The sequence below is a fragment of the Triturus cristatus genome, chromosome 3_1 (genome assembly GCF_964204655.1).
Source record: "Triturus cristatus chromosome 3_1, aTriCri1.1, whole genome shotgun sequence".
NCBI lineage: Eukaryota > Metazoa > Chordata > Amphibia > Caudata > Salamandridae > Triturus > Triturus cristatus.
The window spans coordinates 1,038,814,161-1,038,831,054 of record NC_140583.1 but is presented as its reverse complement, the minus strand read 5'-3'; positions in this window follow the sequence as shown (position 1 = coordinate 1,038,831,054).

Sequence of the window (16,894 nt, the reverse complement as noted above, 5' to 3'; positions counted from 1 at the left end):
AAGCCATGAATAAAAAAGTCAACATATACACTGACTCACGTTATGCATTCGGAGTTGTACATGACTTCGGCGTGCTGTGGCGAGAGAGAGGTTATTTAACTTCCCACAGTGCCCACATTCAGCACGGACCCCTCATTCATGCATTATTAGATGCAATACATCTACCCACTGAAATATCAATTATGAAATGTAAGGCCCATACGAAGGTTACTGATATCATTTCCCAAGGCAATGATCTAGCCGACAGAACAGCTAAACTGACTGCTCAAACTCCAACCCCCGACATGACAAAGACAATAGTCCCAACACCGACACATTGTATGACAGTTAAAGATCCTACTCTTGACGTAATTGACATACAGACACATGCTACACCAGACGAAATAAAGAAATGGACTGAATTAGGAGGGATCCAAACGGACCAAGGATGGATGATGAAGGAAAAGTCTGTATGGTTCCTTCCTGATTCAATGGTCCAAGTTATAATTAACACTATACATAGTCCAGCACATCTAGGAGAAAAAGCTATGCTAGACAGCATTCAACACATTTGGTTCAATAAACATTTACGAGCAGCAGCAAAACAAAAGGTCCGTACCTGTATGATCTGTTGTCAGTTCAACCCAGGAAAAAGCGTTCCCGTAGAACAGGGTGGATTTCATCCTCCTAATCATCCTTTTGAAGTCCTCCAGATGGATTATATCCAGATGGAACGATGCAGAGGATTCAAATATGTTCTCGTAGTTGTTTGCGCTCTGTCCCGTTGGACGGAGGCATACCCGGTTTCAGATTACACTGCCCCGACTACTGCCAAACAGTTGGTTCGAGAATTCTTCCCACGATACGGTTTACCACGTGCTGTTTACTCAGATAACGGCCAGCCGTTCTCATCCGAATTAATGAAACACGTTTCACTTCTGTTAGGATATCAGTGGCAATTCCACTGTGTCCGACATCCCGAGGCAGCAGGTCTCGTAGAAAGACATAACCAGATACTGAAAATTAGAATGTCCAAAATATGCAGAGAGAAAGGTGTCGACTGGGTAGTAGCGTTACCAGTTGCACTCTTTTACATGAGAATGGTAGCACACTCTCGAACAGGGCTATCCCCGTATGAGGTGATCTTCGGTAGACCACCAAATATGTGGGGGACGCCTATACCACGCAAAATAACTGATATTGACTGTAATATGCTGACAGATTACTTGGCTTCCTTGATGTCTGCACTACAATCTTCTCGTTCACAGGTAGCTGCAGCCTTTCCCGACAACACTGAGGTGAAACCCCATGACGTTGTTCCGGGTAATCTTGTCTTTGTGAGGAATTTCGACCGAAAGACTCAGCTGGAGCCCAGGTGGAAAGCACCCAAGTTGGTCCTGTTGACCACAAGAACAGCCGTGAAGATCGAGGGCCGCAAGGGCTGGATTCATTCAAGCCACATCAAGAAATTTCATGGACTATCCTCGGATATAGACATTGTGCCCTGCACTCCCTCACAGACTGATACAAAACTCCCTTTTGTTGAACCGAACAAATCTGAAAATTACAAACTAAAGCTTAGGCCCACCAAGTCGAGCAATTTGATTGTTTAAGTCCTCTCCAAGGTGAAGCGGTTGAATTGTCTCTGACATGTATCCCTTGGACCTGAGTAGAGAAAATACCCGAAAAATGTTGAAACGACAGGCGTATTGTAAATCACTGCGTAGCCACTGCATAGTGACATTATTAATTTTGTTTTTATTGAGTCTTTTAATAATTATTACAAGTATGTTGTTGCACATATATTACCCTATTTCTAGACATGTTTATAATGTTGCTGCTGAACATTCTTTTAGTGACTTACCTCCGCATGAATTGTCTTATAGACTTGCGCTGCGCAATAACACTTTCATTAGTATGTTACATCATTCCCATCAGACTAGTAATGCCACCAATTGTTGGGTGTGTGGCCGACTCCCTCCCTATCAGAATTATGAAGGAGTCCTGCCTTTCTTTCCACATCCATTTACACATAATGGCTCCTGTGGAGCATGGTTTAGTTTAATTAATTCCATAGACTCACACAACAGTTTACCAAGATCATTGGGTATGGGGAAATCTGAACCTAGCTTTACTCAAGGTCTGTTACCCTGACAAGGAGGGTCGCCCCAAAAGAACAGGAACTGATCTAGAAAATGAAGTATATGGATTAGGAAATTTTACACCTAATCTCATGATTCTAAATGTCGTATCCGAGGTTGAACTAGTCTTACCCACCATGTCAGTATTCCCAGCGAAGGGTGAATTGTGTGTAAGAAAGGTTGGTTCCATACATATGGGCCATAGTAAATGCACTACTATAGTAGAATTCAGTGATCAAGGAAAATCTTCATTTAGAGCTTCCCGCCACTCCTACTTTATATGTGGTCAGACGACATATATGCGTCTACCCCTAGATTGGGATGGTACCTGCTACATTGCATTCCTTTTGCCACCTGTTTTCCTAGCTCCTCCTGATTATTACAGAAATATTCATTTAGTACACAACAGAGAACGGAGAGATCTCCCCATTGTCGATTACACTGAGACGGCATGGGACAAGTATGTCGATTTTAATAAAGGCATCTTTCCCTATATAGGTACTGTTACTAATAGTAAGCTGATACGTAGATTAACTAGAACCCTTGAAGCAGTAGTGAATGAGACTATTTCCGCCTTAGGCAATTTAACGGAAGAGCAGTCTGCTATGCGGATTGTTGTGCTTCAAAATCGTCTTGTCCTTGACGTCATCCTGGCTGATAGGGGCGGAGCCTGTAGGGTCATCGGATCAAGCTGCTGCGTATTCATACCAGAAAATTCGCCATCTGTTTATAAAGCCATCACTCGCCTTCATAAGATTGTAAGCCAGATACACCAGAACCCAGGCACTTGGACTTGGTCCAGTTGGTTTTGGAATGCGGTATCAGCCTGGGGATGGAGAGTTTTATCCTTCCTAGGTATTGGCCTTCTCATACTATTCAGTTGCTGTCTATGTCTACAATGTGGACCAGCGATTTGTGGTCTGTGTGCCACATCGTGCATTCCACATCAAGATTTTCATTCAAGATCCCGGAAGAAGAAAGAAGAACAAATGATGCTATATGAACAGATCGATGGATTGATGAAGATTGATATCTCTTGAAGGGCAAGTAGGGGACAAGGAGGGAATGTGGAAATATGGATTTTTCTGGTCAGTTATGTCCCCTATCTTGGACCCCAACGGTTCCATGTGCATGTCACAAGTACATGTATGTTCCCTCCAGTTCCAGTTATGAAGACGCAAACACATGCGCGTCCACCGTCAACATGTCCTTTGACAGATCCGCCATGAATAGGCCGGATATTCCATTCCTAAATATGAAAGGCCACCGGCTTTATATGGTTCACTTATTCCACTTTACAGTCCAGGCAAGTAGGCCCTGATTCTGTCATCAAAACTCCTCTTGCCTTCTGCCTCTGAAAGCTCCAGTCCGAGCCTGCATCTGTGACCATGAACTTTGTCTCATTCTCTGCGCAGCTCACGAAGCCTGACATCAGCCCATTCTCTGCCAAGAACTGTATTTCACCTTCGAATTATCTGCCTCCCCCTCAGCCGATGCATTCCTGCCTAGTAGTTTAAGTAAACATTCTTCCAGTTACCAAGCAAAAAGGCCCAACTTCTCTGTCCTCATGCAAGTAATTCATAGCCCTGTTACCATGGAATATTCCTACCCCCTCGCATTCAGTGTAGACACTTAGACGCTTGTACACGCACGCACAGTCAGTATAGAATAGATTCTGTCTGAGAGTCCTTCTTTTGTGGATAACATAGTTCTTTAAACATAGGATGTTAGATATGATTTGGGATTAGGTTGACTTGACCCCCCAGACTTCTCGTCTCTGTGGAAATGTGGATTTTCCTGATCAGTTATGTCCCCTATCTTGGACCCCAACGGTTCTATATGCATGTTACAAGTACATGTATGTTCCCTCCAGTTCCAGTTTCTAAGACGCAAACATATGTGTGTCTACCGTCAACATGTTCTCTGTCAGATCCGCCATCAATGGGCTGGATATTCGATTCCTAAGTATGAAAGGCCACCGACTTTATATGGCTAAGTTACTTCATTTTTACAGTTCAGGCGAGTAGGCCCGATTCTGTCCTCAAAGCCTTTCCCTGCTCTCTGTCTCTGACAGCTTCAGCTTGAGCTCGCATCTGTATCCATGAACTTTGTCCTACTCCCTGTGCAGCTAACGGTGCCTGCCTCGGCCAGTTTTCGCCTGTCTGCCAAGAAGTTGTATTTCACCTTCGAATTATCTATTTTGCTCTTCAGCCGATGCATTCCTGTCCAGTGATTTAGGTAAACATTTCCTTTAGCTCACAAGCAAGGGACTCAGCCTTTCCGTCCTCCTGCAAATGATTCATAGCCCTGTTGCCATGGAAAGTTTTCTATCCCTCGCATCTCATATAGACACTTAGACGCTTGTACACGTACACAGTCAGTATAGAATAGATTCTGTCCGAGAGTCTCTTCCCTTGTGGATAACACAGTTCTTTAAACATAGGATGTTAGATATGATTTGGGATTAGGTTGACTTGACCCCAGACTTCTCGTCTCCACATGTAGAGCTAAATGTCAAGTCCCCTTCACCCCCTAGTTGCACGTCAATTACACGTCATGCTGCCGCGCGCGCATCTATGCCAAGTATTATCTTATAGATCCACCTATGTCTGATAATTCTAACCAATCATGTTTCTTTTATTCCTTATTACGCCTAGTTTCGATTATGTCACTGTCACGTCATTTTTCTTATCAAATGTTACGCCTTCTACATTCGTTTCATTGTAATGTACTTATTATAAAAATACATGTCTGTTAATAAATTATTGTACTTCACTTCCTGAACCTTCGTGGTGACGGAACCTGAGGGCCGCGACTCGAGTCGGCCATTTTGAATGGAATAAAGCCCATTAGAAAACCTCTTATACCACGGATTCTGCCTCTTGTTATTTTGAGCTATTTTACTTTATTTTAAGATTCCGCATGAAATTCAGTCCGGTAATATTTATTTTATTTACCACATAATGGCGCCCGAACAGGGACACTTTCTCATCTCACGCGCCGGCGGTGAGTTGCAGGCCCGGTCTCCTGCCACAGCTGGACGGACCATAAACGCGTACCAGCAGGATTTCCTGTAAGCTCCCTCCGGTCAAGCGGGGGCGACTGAGGCTGCGATCAACCCAGACGAGGCGGTGAGAAGTGCGAAGTATCCCGACCAGAGCCTAGCTGAGAGAGCAAGATCCGAGGTATACAGAGGCCCACCAGGTTTTCCGAAATCCCGACGTCCAGAGGGTCCGATGTCCGCAGTTATCGAGTCCTGTCCATTCTCTGAGGCCTTCCGTTTCAAGGAGCTACTCGGTGAGTACCATCGCCGGGGAGGCGTGTTGACGCGCACATAGGTTGTGCCGGTCAAGACGGATTTGGGTACACAAATCCGGTCTGCACTGTTTAGCAGTGTATATGTACTGTTTAGCAGTATATCAAGTATTCCGAAGTATTCAGTTATTGTCAAGAATTCAGCGTGGTGATTAGTTAGGCAGACTGTCATCATTGTCGATCATTGTTATAATGTTTAATGTTTAATGTTTAAAGTATTCAGAAATGTCTTGCATATTGTGGTATGAATGACTGTTCACTGTTCACTGTTCATTTATGGTGTTTTTCGTATTAAGAAAATTCAAGAGTAAGTATCAGATCAGTTGTCAATATGCCGCTCTTCTCGAAGTTAAGACAGATTACTACCAGAAAAGGGGTGCTTGAAGAAGCAGTTCCTATTCCTCCTAGAGACACTCCAGGACATTTCATGTACCATAAACATGGCTTAGACGCCATATTGTTTCTTGATCTATGGGTAGATTATACCAAAGGATTACCGGAAAGTCAAAGGTGGCCCATAGCGGGAACCTGGGATGCAGAGTGCATCATGAAAGTGGAGGAAGAGTTATGGAAAAGAAAGGTCAGACAGTCACAGAAAGACGCTGTTGAGTTATGGCGTAAAGAATCTCATAGACGAACAGAAAAAGCACGTAGACAAGAAGAGAGGAGTAAAGAAAGTTCAAATAAAGTTCAAGAAAATCTATTAATTGAGGAAGGTATCCGAGTGAAATCAGAACAAGTGAATAGACAAAGAAATGCTCTTATGAATGGTATGTATCCCCTTCTAGCCGAAGGACTACCTAAGGCTGCTCCAGAGATACCAAAAGACTTGCCACCCCCGTTATTTCCAATTAAGGTACATCCAAAGGGGCATCCCAGAACCGCAGAAGATGTTTTTCTTTCCTCATATCTAGATGACGCAGCTCCCGAGTATGCTAACGCCACACCACATAGACCGTCTGGCGGAGGGGTTCAACGTCAGGATCAGGTATCTGTCCCCGTGCAACAGCAAGTCCCGATACAAGCTTCGGCAAGCACATCTGTTTCCGCATCTGTCTCCGCAGTCGACTCTACAGGGGTATCGACACCCATAGTTGCTGTGTCACGTTCAACGAATCCATTCACACCCGACGCCCCAGATGGGGCCACGGGAGGTGCTAGCAGTACTTTCACACCACCTAGAATAAATAAACTTGTTTTTCAAGAGTCAGCGCATTCACGTACACCTGAATTCGTAAATGAACGTACGCTTAAGGAACTCCTTGTAAATTGTAGATATGACCCCGTGGTCGGTAAAGAGGACGAAATGGTCCTGGCATCATTACGTATCAGGCGAGCCGCAGAGTATTTAGCAAGGTTACCAGGAATGACTACGCATCTAGATAACATATATCATTTTGTTCAAACAGGACGAGATTCAGGATGTATTAACAGAGCTATGGAATTCCAGAAAGTAGAGATACAGGGGGAACTGTTACGTTTCCTCATAAACTGTGTGATCAGAAATCAAGATCGTCCGGGGGTAGACCCGAATGCAATGCTTATTCTTACAAGATGGAGTCAGAATATATCAGAAGGGAGACACGATAAGCAAAATTGTATAATAGCCATGTGCCGAAAAATACGTAAAGAAATAGAGCGTATTCATGAAGGAAGATTGGGGTGCAATCACAGCCTGTAAACAAAAGCAAGATGAAGACACAAGCGATTATTATGCTCGATTTGAAAAATGTTTTGGTATAAATAGTGGTATAAAAGCAAGTAGTGACTCATATCCACATTTATTTGTGACAAAATTAGTGGAAAATGCCTTGCCCCCAGTGAAGAATAGAATATTGAAATTCGAGAGTACCTGGCAAAGTAACACTCCGTCGCAAATGCTACAAATGTTACAGTATCATCACAATAGAATTAGGGATGAACAAGAACACGAGCATAGACGCATGAAGGATACAAAAATGAAAATGCTAGTTTCTCAGACAGTACCAGCAGATGGTCACAAAAAGGGTGTGACACATTCTGGTGATTCTACAGTTCCTGTAAAAGGAACCTGCAATTACTGTAAACAACTAGGCCATTATGTACATGATTGTCAAGTCCTGAAACGTAATATAGCTACAGGTATTGCAAAAGAGAGACCACGATTAGTTAGACAAGATCAGAATGAACAAGGAGCTATGCAGCATGGACAGTCCGTGCCAGTTCAGCAACAGTCTATGCCAGCCTCACAGCAACCCATACAGTTTGTGCCAGCTGCACCACCGTTGCCTGCTACTGCCACACAAACCACAACACAACAAATGTATCAGACTGCACAATATGAATACCCTGAGTATCAGCGTTACGCATGAACCAGCCTAGAGAGGGAAGTTGACTTACCGCTTATCGAGATTCCGGTAGATCAAGAAGGACCTTATGTACATAGTGAATTATTAGGTCAAGATAGAAAATTCTTACTCGATACAGGGGCAAGTCGAACAACCATAAAACGTAGTGAAGTTCCAGGGGCACCCCTCTCAGGCTCTCAAAATGTTTCCCTTGGTTTTTCAGGAAAACCTATTGTTAATGAAGTATCACAGCCTCTACCACTTACGATAGGACCTTTGACACGAACTACAGATTTATTGCTTACTAAATCATGCCCAGAAAATCTGTTAGGAATTAAAACTCTGAAAGCACTAGGAGCCATAATATGTTGTTCTCCGGAAGGAGTAAGGCTGTTTTTGCGTGATTTTAAAGGTCACTATGTGTCTAGAGACATGGATCCCCGACTACAGACTTTACCAGTACATTTATGGGCACAAGGCCCTACGGATGTTGGCTGCATGAACATTACACCCTATCGAGTTACATTGAAAGCAGGAGTGGTACTACCACGAATGCGACAATACAAGTTACCGCATGATGCTGTAGTGGCTTTGTTGAAAATCATTGATGAGCTAATTGCCCAGGGAGTAGTTGTAGAAACAGACTCCAATGTATGTAATTCACCGATAATTCCGATTCTTAAACGAACTGATCCTACTGCCCCACCAGTGTACCGATTGGTTATTGATTTGCGTGAACTAAACAAGTGTATTGTACCACAATTCCCTGTGGTCCCTGATATATCATCATTGTTGACAGCAATTGATTCCGAAGCAACATTTTTTACTGTAATTGATCTCAAGAATGCCTTTTTCAGCGTCCCAATAGATCCGGAAAGCCAATACTTGTTCGGATTCAGTTTAAATGGGCGCAGCTTTAAATTCTCACGCGCTCCTCAAGGATTTACAGAAAGCCCCAGCATCTACAGCCAAGCACTGAAACGAGAACTTGACAGTATCCACATGCCAGTCAATACTGCACTGCTTCAATATGTCGATGATCTGTTGATCACCGCGAGAAGCGAGCCAGAATGTGAAAAAGCTTCTCTGACAGTTTTACATTTCCTAGCCGACAAGGGGCACAAGGTGTCCCCTTCTAAGCTGCAATTCTGTGTTCAGCGAGTTATTTATCTTGGTCACTCGCTGTCCAAGGAGGGAAGGCAGCTTACACCAGATCGCATCCAGTTAATTGCTAACATGTCAATACCCCAGACACAAAAGGAGGTGCGGGCTTTCATAGGCCTCACTTCATATTGTAGGCAGTGGATCCCTCAGTACGCATTTCTAGCAAAACCACTCATTCAGTTAACCACACAGGAGGCAGCCACATCGACTGTTCTCCCTTGGACTCAGGAACATACACAAGCTTTTGAAAGCCTAAAGGAAGCTTTATGTCAAGCACCTGTTTTAGCAACACCATGTTATAGCAAACCTTTTACACTCTTTGTTACAGAACGCGAAGGTACTGCCTTGTCAGTACTCACTCAGGATCAAGCAGGATCACGCAAGCCATGTGCTTATTTTTCCAGTACATTAGATCCCGTAGCTCAGGCTTTGCCTGCATGCCTGAAATCAGTGGCAGCGACAGCTTTAGCAATCAGACAAAGCGATGCCATAGTATTAGGACACCCATTGACAGTACAAGTACCACATGCAGTAGAGGTTCTTGTGAACCGAACACAAACACAACACTTGACCATAGCAAGACTTACCGGTTATGAACTGACATTGTTTCAACCACACATAGAGATCCGACGGTGTAATACATTGAATCCTGCTACACTATTACCTGTAATTGGAACAGACCCACTAGCTCATGATTGTGTTGAAATCATTGAAATAAAGACGAAACCTAGACAAGACTTGACAGACGTTCCATTGTTAGATCCAGACCTGACGTTGTATGTAGACGGATCATGCATGAGAGCAAGTACAGGAGATTTAGTGGCCGCGTATGCAGTCACAACAGACACTGAAGTTATTGAGACACATTGTATAGATACTCTGTCAGCCCAAGCAGCAGAACTTATTGCTCTAACGCAAGCCTGTATTCAAGCCACAAATAAGAAAGTTAATGTATACACTGACTCACGTTATGCATTCGGAGTTGTACACGACTTCGGCGTGCTATGGCGAGAGAGAGGTTATTTAACGTCCCATGGTGCCCACATTCAGCACGGGCCCCTCATTCATGCTTTGTTAGACGCAATACATCTACCCGCTGCTATATCGATTATGAAATGTAAAGCACACACGAAGGTTACTGATACCATTTCTCAAGGCAATGATTTAGCTGACAGAACAGCTAAACAGACTGCTCAGAATCGCACATTAGACATGACAAAGCCAATAGTTCAGACCCCAACACAGTGTATGACGATTAAGGATCCCACACTTGACGTAATTGACATACAGACACATGCCACAGCAGAAGAAATAAAGAAGTGGACTGAACTAGGAGGGATCCAGACAGATCAAGGATGGATGACGAAGGAGAAATCTGTATGGTTTCTCCCTGATTCCATGGTTCAAGCCATTATAGCTACAGTTCACAGTCCAGCACATTTAGGAGAGAAGGCTATGCTAGACAGCATTCAGCACATTTGGTTCAACAAACATTTACGAGCAGCAGCTAAACAAAAAGTTCGTACCTGTATGATATGTTGCCAGTTTAATCCAGGAAAGAGTGTTCCCGTAGAGCAGGGTGGATTTCAGCCTCCTGACCATCCTTTTGAAGTCCTCCAGATGGATTATATTCAGATGGAACGTTGTCGAGGATTCAAATATGTCCTCGTAGTTGTCTGCGCTCTCTCCCGTTGGACAGAGGCGTATCCCGTATCAGATTACACTGCCCCGACTACTGCCAAGCAGCTAGTTCGAGAATTCTTCCCACGGTACGGTTTACCACGTGTTGTATATTCAGATAACGGTCAGCCTTTCTCATCCGAATTAATGAAACATGTCTCACTCTTGTTGGGATATCAGTGGAAATTCCACTGTGTCCGACACCCCGAGGCAGCAGGTCTCGTAGAAAGACATAACCAGACACTGAAAATCAGATTGTCCAAAATATGTAGAGAGAAAGGTGTCGACTGGATAGTAGCATTACCAGTTGCACTCTTTTACATGAGAATGGTAGCACACTCTAGAACAGGGCTATCCCCGTATGAGGTGATCTTCGGTAGACCACCGAATATGTGGGGGACGCCTATACCACGTAAAATAACTGATGTTGATTGTAATATGCTGACAGATTACCTGGCTTCCTTGATGTCTGCACTACAATCTTCTCGTTCACAGGTAGCTGCAGCCTTTCCCGACAACACTGAGGCGAAACCCCATGACGTTGTTCCGGGTAATCTTGTCTTTGTGAGAAACTTCGACAGGAAAAGTCAATTGGAGCCCAGGTGGAAAGCACCCAAGTTGGTCCTGTTGACCACAAGAACAGCCGTGAAGATCGAGGGACGCAAAGGGTGGATTCACTCAAGTCACGTCAAAAAATTTCATGGACTTCCTCTTGACACAGACAGTACTGCCCGTGTGTCTTCCCCCATAGACTCAAAGCTACCTTTGGCTGAGGCCAGTAGCACCGAACTCTATAAACAGAAACTCAGGTCCAGATCTAAACTGTCGGACGATTTGATTGTTTAAGTCCTCTCCAAGGTGAAGCGGTTGAATCTGTCCCGACATGTACCCCTTAGGTCTGAATCATGTAGAGTCCAGAATCATAATGAAACGACATGCTTATTGTAAATTACTGCGTAACCACTGTATTGTGACTTTATTAATTTTGTCTTCCTTGAGTTTTTTAATAGTTACTGCAAGTATATTGTTGCATATGTATTATCCTGTTTCTAAACGTGTTTTCAATATAACTGATGAACATTCTTTTAGTGACCTACCGCCACATGAATTATCTTATAGACTTGCGCTGCGAAATAACACATTCATTAGTATGTTACATCATTCCCATCAGACTAGTAATGCCACCAATTGTTGGGTGTGTGGCCGACTCCCTCCCTATCAGAATAACAAAGGAGTTCTGCCTTTCTTTCCACATCCATTCACACACAATGGCTCTTGTGGAGCATGGTTTAGTTTACTAAATTCCATAGACCCAGACACAGCAGTTTATCAACAACATTGGATATGGGGAAATCTGAATCTAGTTTTATTCAAAGTCTGTCACCCTAATAAGGAGGGTCACCCCAGTAGAACAGGAACTGATTTAGAAAATGAAGTGTATAAATTAGGTAATTTTACGCCTAATCTTATGATTCTGAATGTCAAATCCGAAGTTGAACTAATTCTGCCCACTATGTCAGTATTTCCAGTTAAGGGTGAATTATGTGTAAGAAAAGTTGGTTCCATACATATGGGCCATAGCCAATGCGTTACTACAGTAGAATATAGTGATCAAGGTAAATCGTCATTTAGAGCTTCTCGCCATTCTTACTTCATATGTGGTCAGACGGCATATATGCGTCTGCCTCTAGATTGGGATGGTACCTGTTACATCGCATTCCTTTTGCCACCTGTTTTCCTAGCTCCTCCTGATTATTATCGAAATGTTCATTTAGTACACAATAGAGAGAAAAGAGATCTCCCAGTTGTCGATTATACTGAGACAGCATGGGACAAGTATGTAGATTTCAATAAAGGTATCTTTCCCTATATAGGTACTATATCAAATAGTAAGCTGATACGCAGACTCACCAAGACTCTTGAAGCTGTAGTAAACGAGACTATAGCCGCCCTAGGCAATCTGACAGAGGAACAATCAGTGATGAGAATTGTTGTTCTCCAGAATCGTCTTGTCCTTGACGTCATCCTGGCCGATAGGGGCGGAGCTTGTAGGGTCATCGGATCCAGCTGCTGCATATTCATACCAGAAAATTCGCCATCTGTATATAAAGCTATAACACGCCTTCATAAGATTGTAAGCCAGATACACGAGAATCCAGGCACTTGGACGTGGTCCGGGTGGTTTTGGAGTGTGATATCAGCCTGGGGATGGAGAGTTCTATCCTTCCTAGGTATTGGCCTTCTTATGCTCTTCAGTTGTTGTTTATGCCTACAATGTGGACCAGCGATTTGTGGTCTGTGTGCCACATCATGCATTCCACATCACAGTTCTCGTTCAAAATACCGGAAGAAGAAGGAAGAAGAAATGATGCTCCATGAGCAAATCAATGGAATGATGAAGATTGATGTCTCGTGAAGGGCAAGAAGGGGACAAGGAGGGAATGTGGAAATGTGGATTTTCCTGATCAGTTATGTCCCCTATCTTGGACCCCAACGGTTCTATATGCATGTTACAAGTACATGTATGTTCCCTCCAGTTCCAGTTTCTAAGACGCAAACATATGTGTGTCTACCGTCAACATGTTCTCTGTCAGATCCGCCATCAATGGGCTGGATATTCGATTCCTAAGTATGAAAGGCCACCGACTTTATATGGCTAAGTTACTTCATTTTTACAGTTCAGGCGAGTAGGCCCGATTCTGTCCTCAAAGCCTTTCCCTGCTCTCTGTCTCTGACAGCTTCAGCTTGAGCTCGCATCTGTATCCATGAACTTTGTCCTACTCCCTGTGCAGCTAACGGTGCCTGCCTCGGCCAGTTTTCGCCTGTCTGCCAAGAAGTTGTATTTCACCTTCGAATTATCTATTTTGCTCTTCAGCCGATGCATTCCTGTCCAGTGATTTAGGTAAACATTTCCTTTAGCTCACAAGCAAGGGACTCAGCCTTTCCGTCCTCCTGCAAATGATTCATAGCCCTGTTGCCATGGAAAGTTTTCTATCCCTCGCATCTCATATAGACACTTAGACGCTTGTACACGTACACAGTCAGTATAGAATAGATTCTGTCCGAGAGTCTCTTCCCTTGTGGATAACACAGTTCTTTAAACATAGGATGTTAGATATGATTTGGGATTAGGTTGACTTGACCCCAGACTTCTCGTCTCCACATGTAGAGCTAAATGTCAAGTCCCCTTCACCCCCTAGTTGCACGTCAATTACACGTCATGCTGCCGCGCGCGCATCTATGCCAAGTATTATCTTATAGATCCACCTATGTCTGATAATTCTAACCAATCATGTTTCTTTTATTCCTTATTACGCCTAGTTTCGATTATGTCACTGTCACGTCATTTTTCTTATCAAATGTTACGCCTTCTACATTCGTTTCATTGTAATGTACTTATTATAAAAATACATGTCTGTTAATAAATTATTGTACTTCACTTCCTGAACCTTCGTGGTGACGGAACCTGAGGGCCGCGACTCGAGTCGGCCATTTTGAATGGAATAAAGCCCATTAGAAAACCTCTTATACCACGGATTCTGCCTCTTGTTATTTTGAGCTATTTTACTTTATTTTAAGATTCCGCATGAAATTCAGTCCGGTAATATTTATTTTATTTACCACATCTCCACATATAGAGCTAAATGTCAAATCCCCGTCACCCCCTAGTTACACGTCAATTACACGTCATACTGCTGCGCGCGCATTTAGGCCAAGTATTATCTTATAGATCCACCTATGTATGACATCATAACCAATCATGTTCCTTTTTACTCATTATTACACCCATTTTCGGTTACGCAGACCAAACGTCAATTTCCTTATCAATTGTTACGCCTACTGTATTCACTTCATTATAATGTATGTACTATAAAAGTTACTTCTTGTCAATAAAGTATGTACTTCACTTCCTGAACCCCCGTGGTGATGGAACTTGAAGCATCCGATTATAATCGATTATTGGAATAAAGCCCATTCCGAAACTCTAATATCACGGATTCTGCCTCTCATTTTACTGAGCTATTTTATAATGTTTCTGTATCAAATTCAGTCCCGGTAAAGGAATTTTTATTTACCACACTTTGGTTCCATCAAGAAGGCATTCAGATGTGTCACACATTTGCCATAAATTCAGAATGTTAGCACTCTAGTTGCTTATTAGATCACTGTAGTAAAGCTACTGCTCACCAGGGAAGTCTGCTGCTGGTATTCAAAGTGCATGTTTCAGTCTGCATGTCAGAATGTATTTATGAAATAGAAGAGGTTTAGAGAAGTCAAAATGTGCCCTAATTTTTCTTTATGCAGCACTAATCATAATTTCTATGGCAAAATGAACCCCCTCATTTTGTTCCTTTGTAATTTAAATGTTTTAAGTGTTACCACTTTATTCCAATCAAGATGGCTTCAGGTGTGCCATACTTTTGTCATAAGTAAGACTGTTAGCGCTCTAGTTGTTCGTTAGAACACTCTGGGACATTCTGTCATTGGGCTATAATAGGGCTACATCTGGGTGATATTTGGGCTACATTTGGGCTCTTTTGTCTCTGGTGGCCATTTTGGGAGAGTCATTTGTTATGATGTTTCCTAATTTCCTCATTTACTACAGTCTCCTCAGTAGGAAATACTTTCAGTTTTTTACTTTGATTCCATCAAGAAGGCATTCAGATGTGTCACACATTTTCCATAAATTCAGAATGCTAGCACTCTAGTTGCTTATTAGATCACTGTAGTAAAGCTACTGCTCACCAGGGAAGTCTGCTGCTGGTATTGAAAGTGCATGTTTCAGTATGCATGTCAGAATTTTTTAATGAAATAGAAGAGGATTTGAGAAGTCACTCAAAATGTGCCCTAATTTTTCTTTCTGTAGCACTAATCATACTTTCTATGGCAAAATGAACCCCCTCATTTTGTTCCTTTTTAAATTAAATGTTTTAAGAATTACCACTTTATTCCAACCAAGATGGCTTCAGGTGTGCCATACGTTTGTCATAAGTAGGACTGTTAGCGCTCTAGTTGTTCTTTAGAACACTCTGGGAAGCTGCAGTAGAACACAAAGGAATCAACTGACAGTCTCTGCCATTGTTGGATGTACATGTTCTACTGAGAATGTCAGACTTCATTCTCACATGACTGAGAAAGATAATGTGAATTTACAGAAAATATGCTCTCAGTTTAGCTTATAGATCACCTTCCAAACCTCTGTGGGAAAAGGATGAGAAAATAGTTTTCTCTCAAACATGATTCATGATATCACAGCAGAAGGCTTTTTCACATGGTAAAATCACCTTAGAACACACCACAATTCCTAAAATGAGTATGGTACCATCAACAAATGATTTATAAATGTAACTAAATTCTTAAAACCTTCTATTAACTGCAATGACTTTTAATGTGGTGCTATCATGTATATTGGTCCCAAGATGGCTGCCAACACTTCTTGGATGAAGTGCTGACAGCCAATCAGATCTCACGATGAGATGTGTGGTTAGGCTCCGCCCAGATATATATGTGAATTTACTTTTGATTTTCTCAGGAACTACTGAACGGATTGACACCATATATGCAAAAGGCACATGCCTGACCTGAGAACTACCTCTTTGCCAAATTTGGTGTAATTCCGTTCAGCACTTCGGGCTGTACCTTCGACTAAAGGTCCTATGGGAACATGCATGGGGAAAACGTGTTTTGGGACCCCCCTTTTTTCTCAGCCCCCGCTTGACGAATCACCCCGAGACTTCCAGGATAGGAGCTGAGCGGAGCGCCCCATTAGTTTGAAAAATTTCACAAAGATAAATCAACCGGCGCCAAAGTTATTCAATAGAATTTTCAGATTTCCTATGGGAACTCGGTCCTAACTATAACTATCTACTGGCGACCGCCAGTAGATAATATATATATATATATATATATATATTCACTGAAAAAACCATAGGTTTCACACACGTTATAGTTAGAAATTCACTGAAAAAACCATAGGTTTCACATATGTTATAGTTCGCTGAACATATCGCTCGTAAAAAACCAATGAAATTTCCCTGTTATAGTTAGTTCAGCTAACTATAACTCGCGCGTCCGCAATCCACTGCTGATGACGTCACATATTACATCACTCATGACATGGTCAGTGACATCACTCATGACATCACTGAGTTTAAATGCTAATTCCTAACTATAACGTGTGTGAAACCTAGGTTTTTTTCAGTGAATTTGCAATGTTTTTTATATGCTAATTCCTAACTATAACGTGTGTGAAACCTATGGTTTTTTGTGTGAATTTCAAAGGTTTTT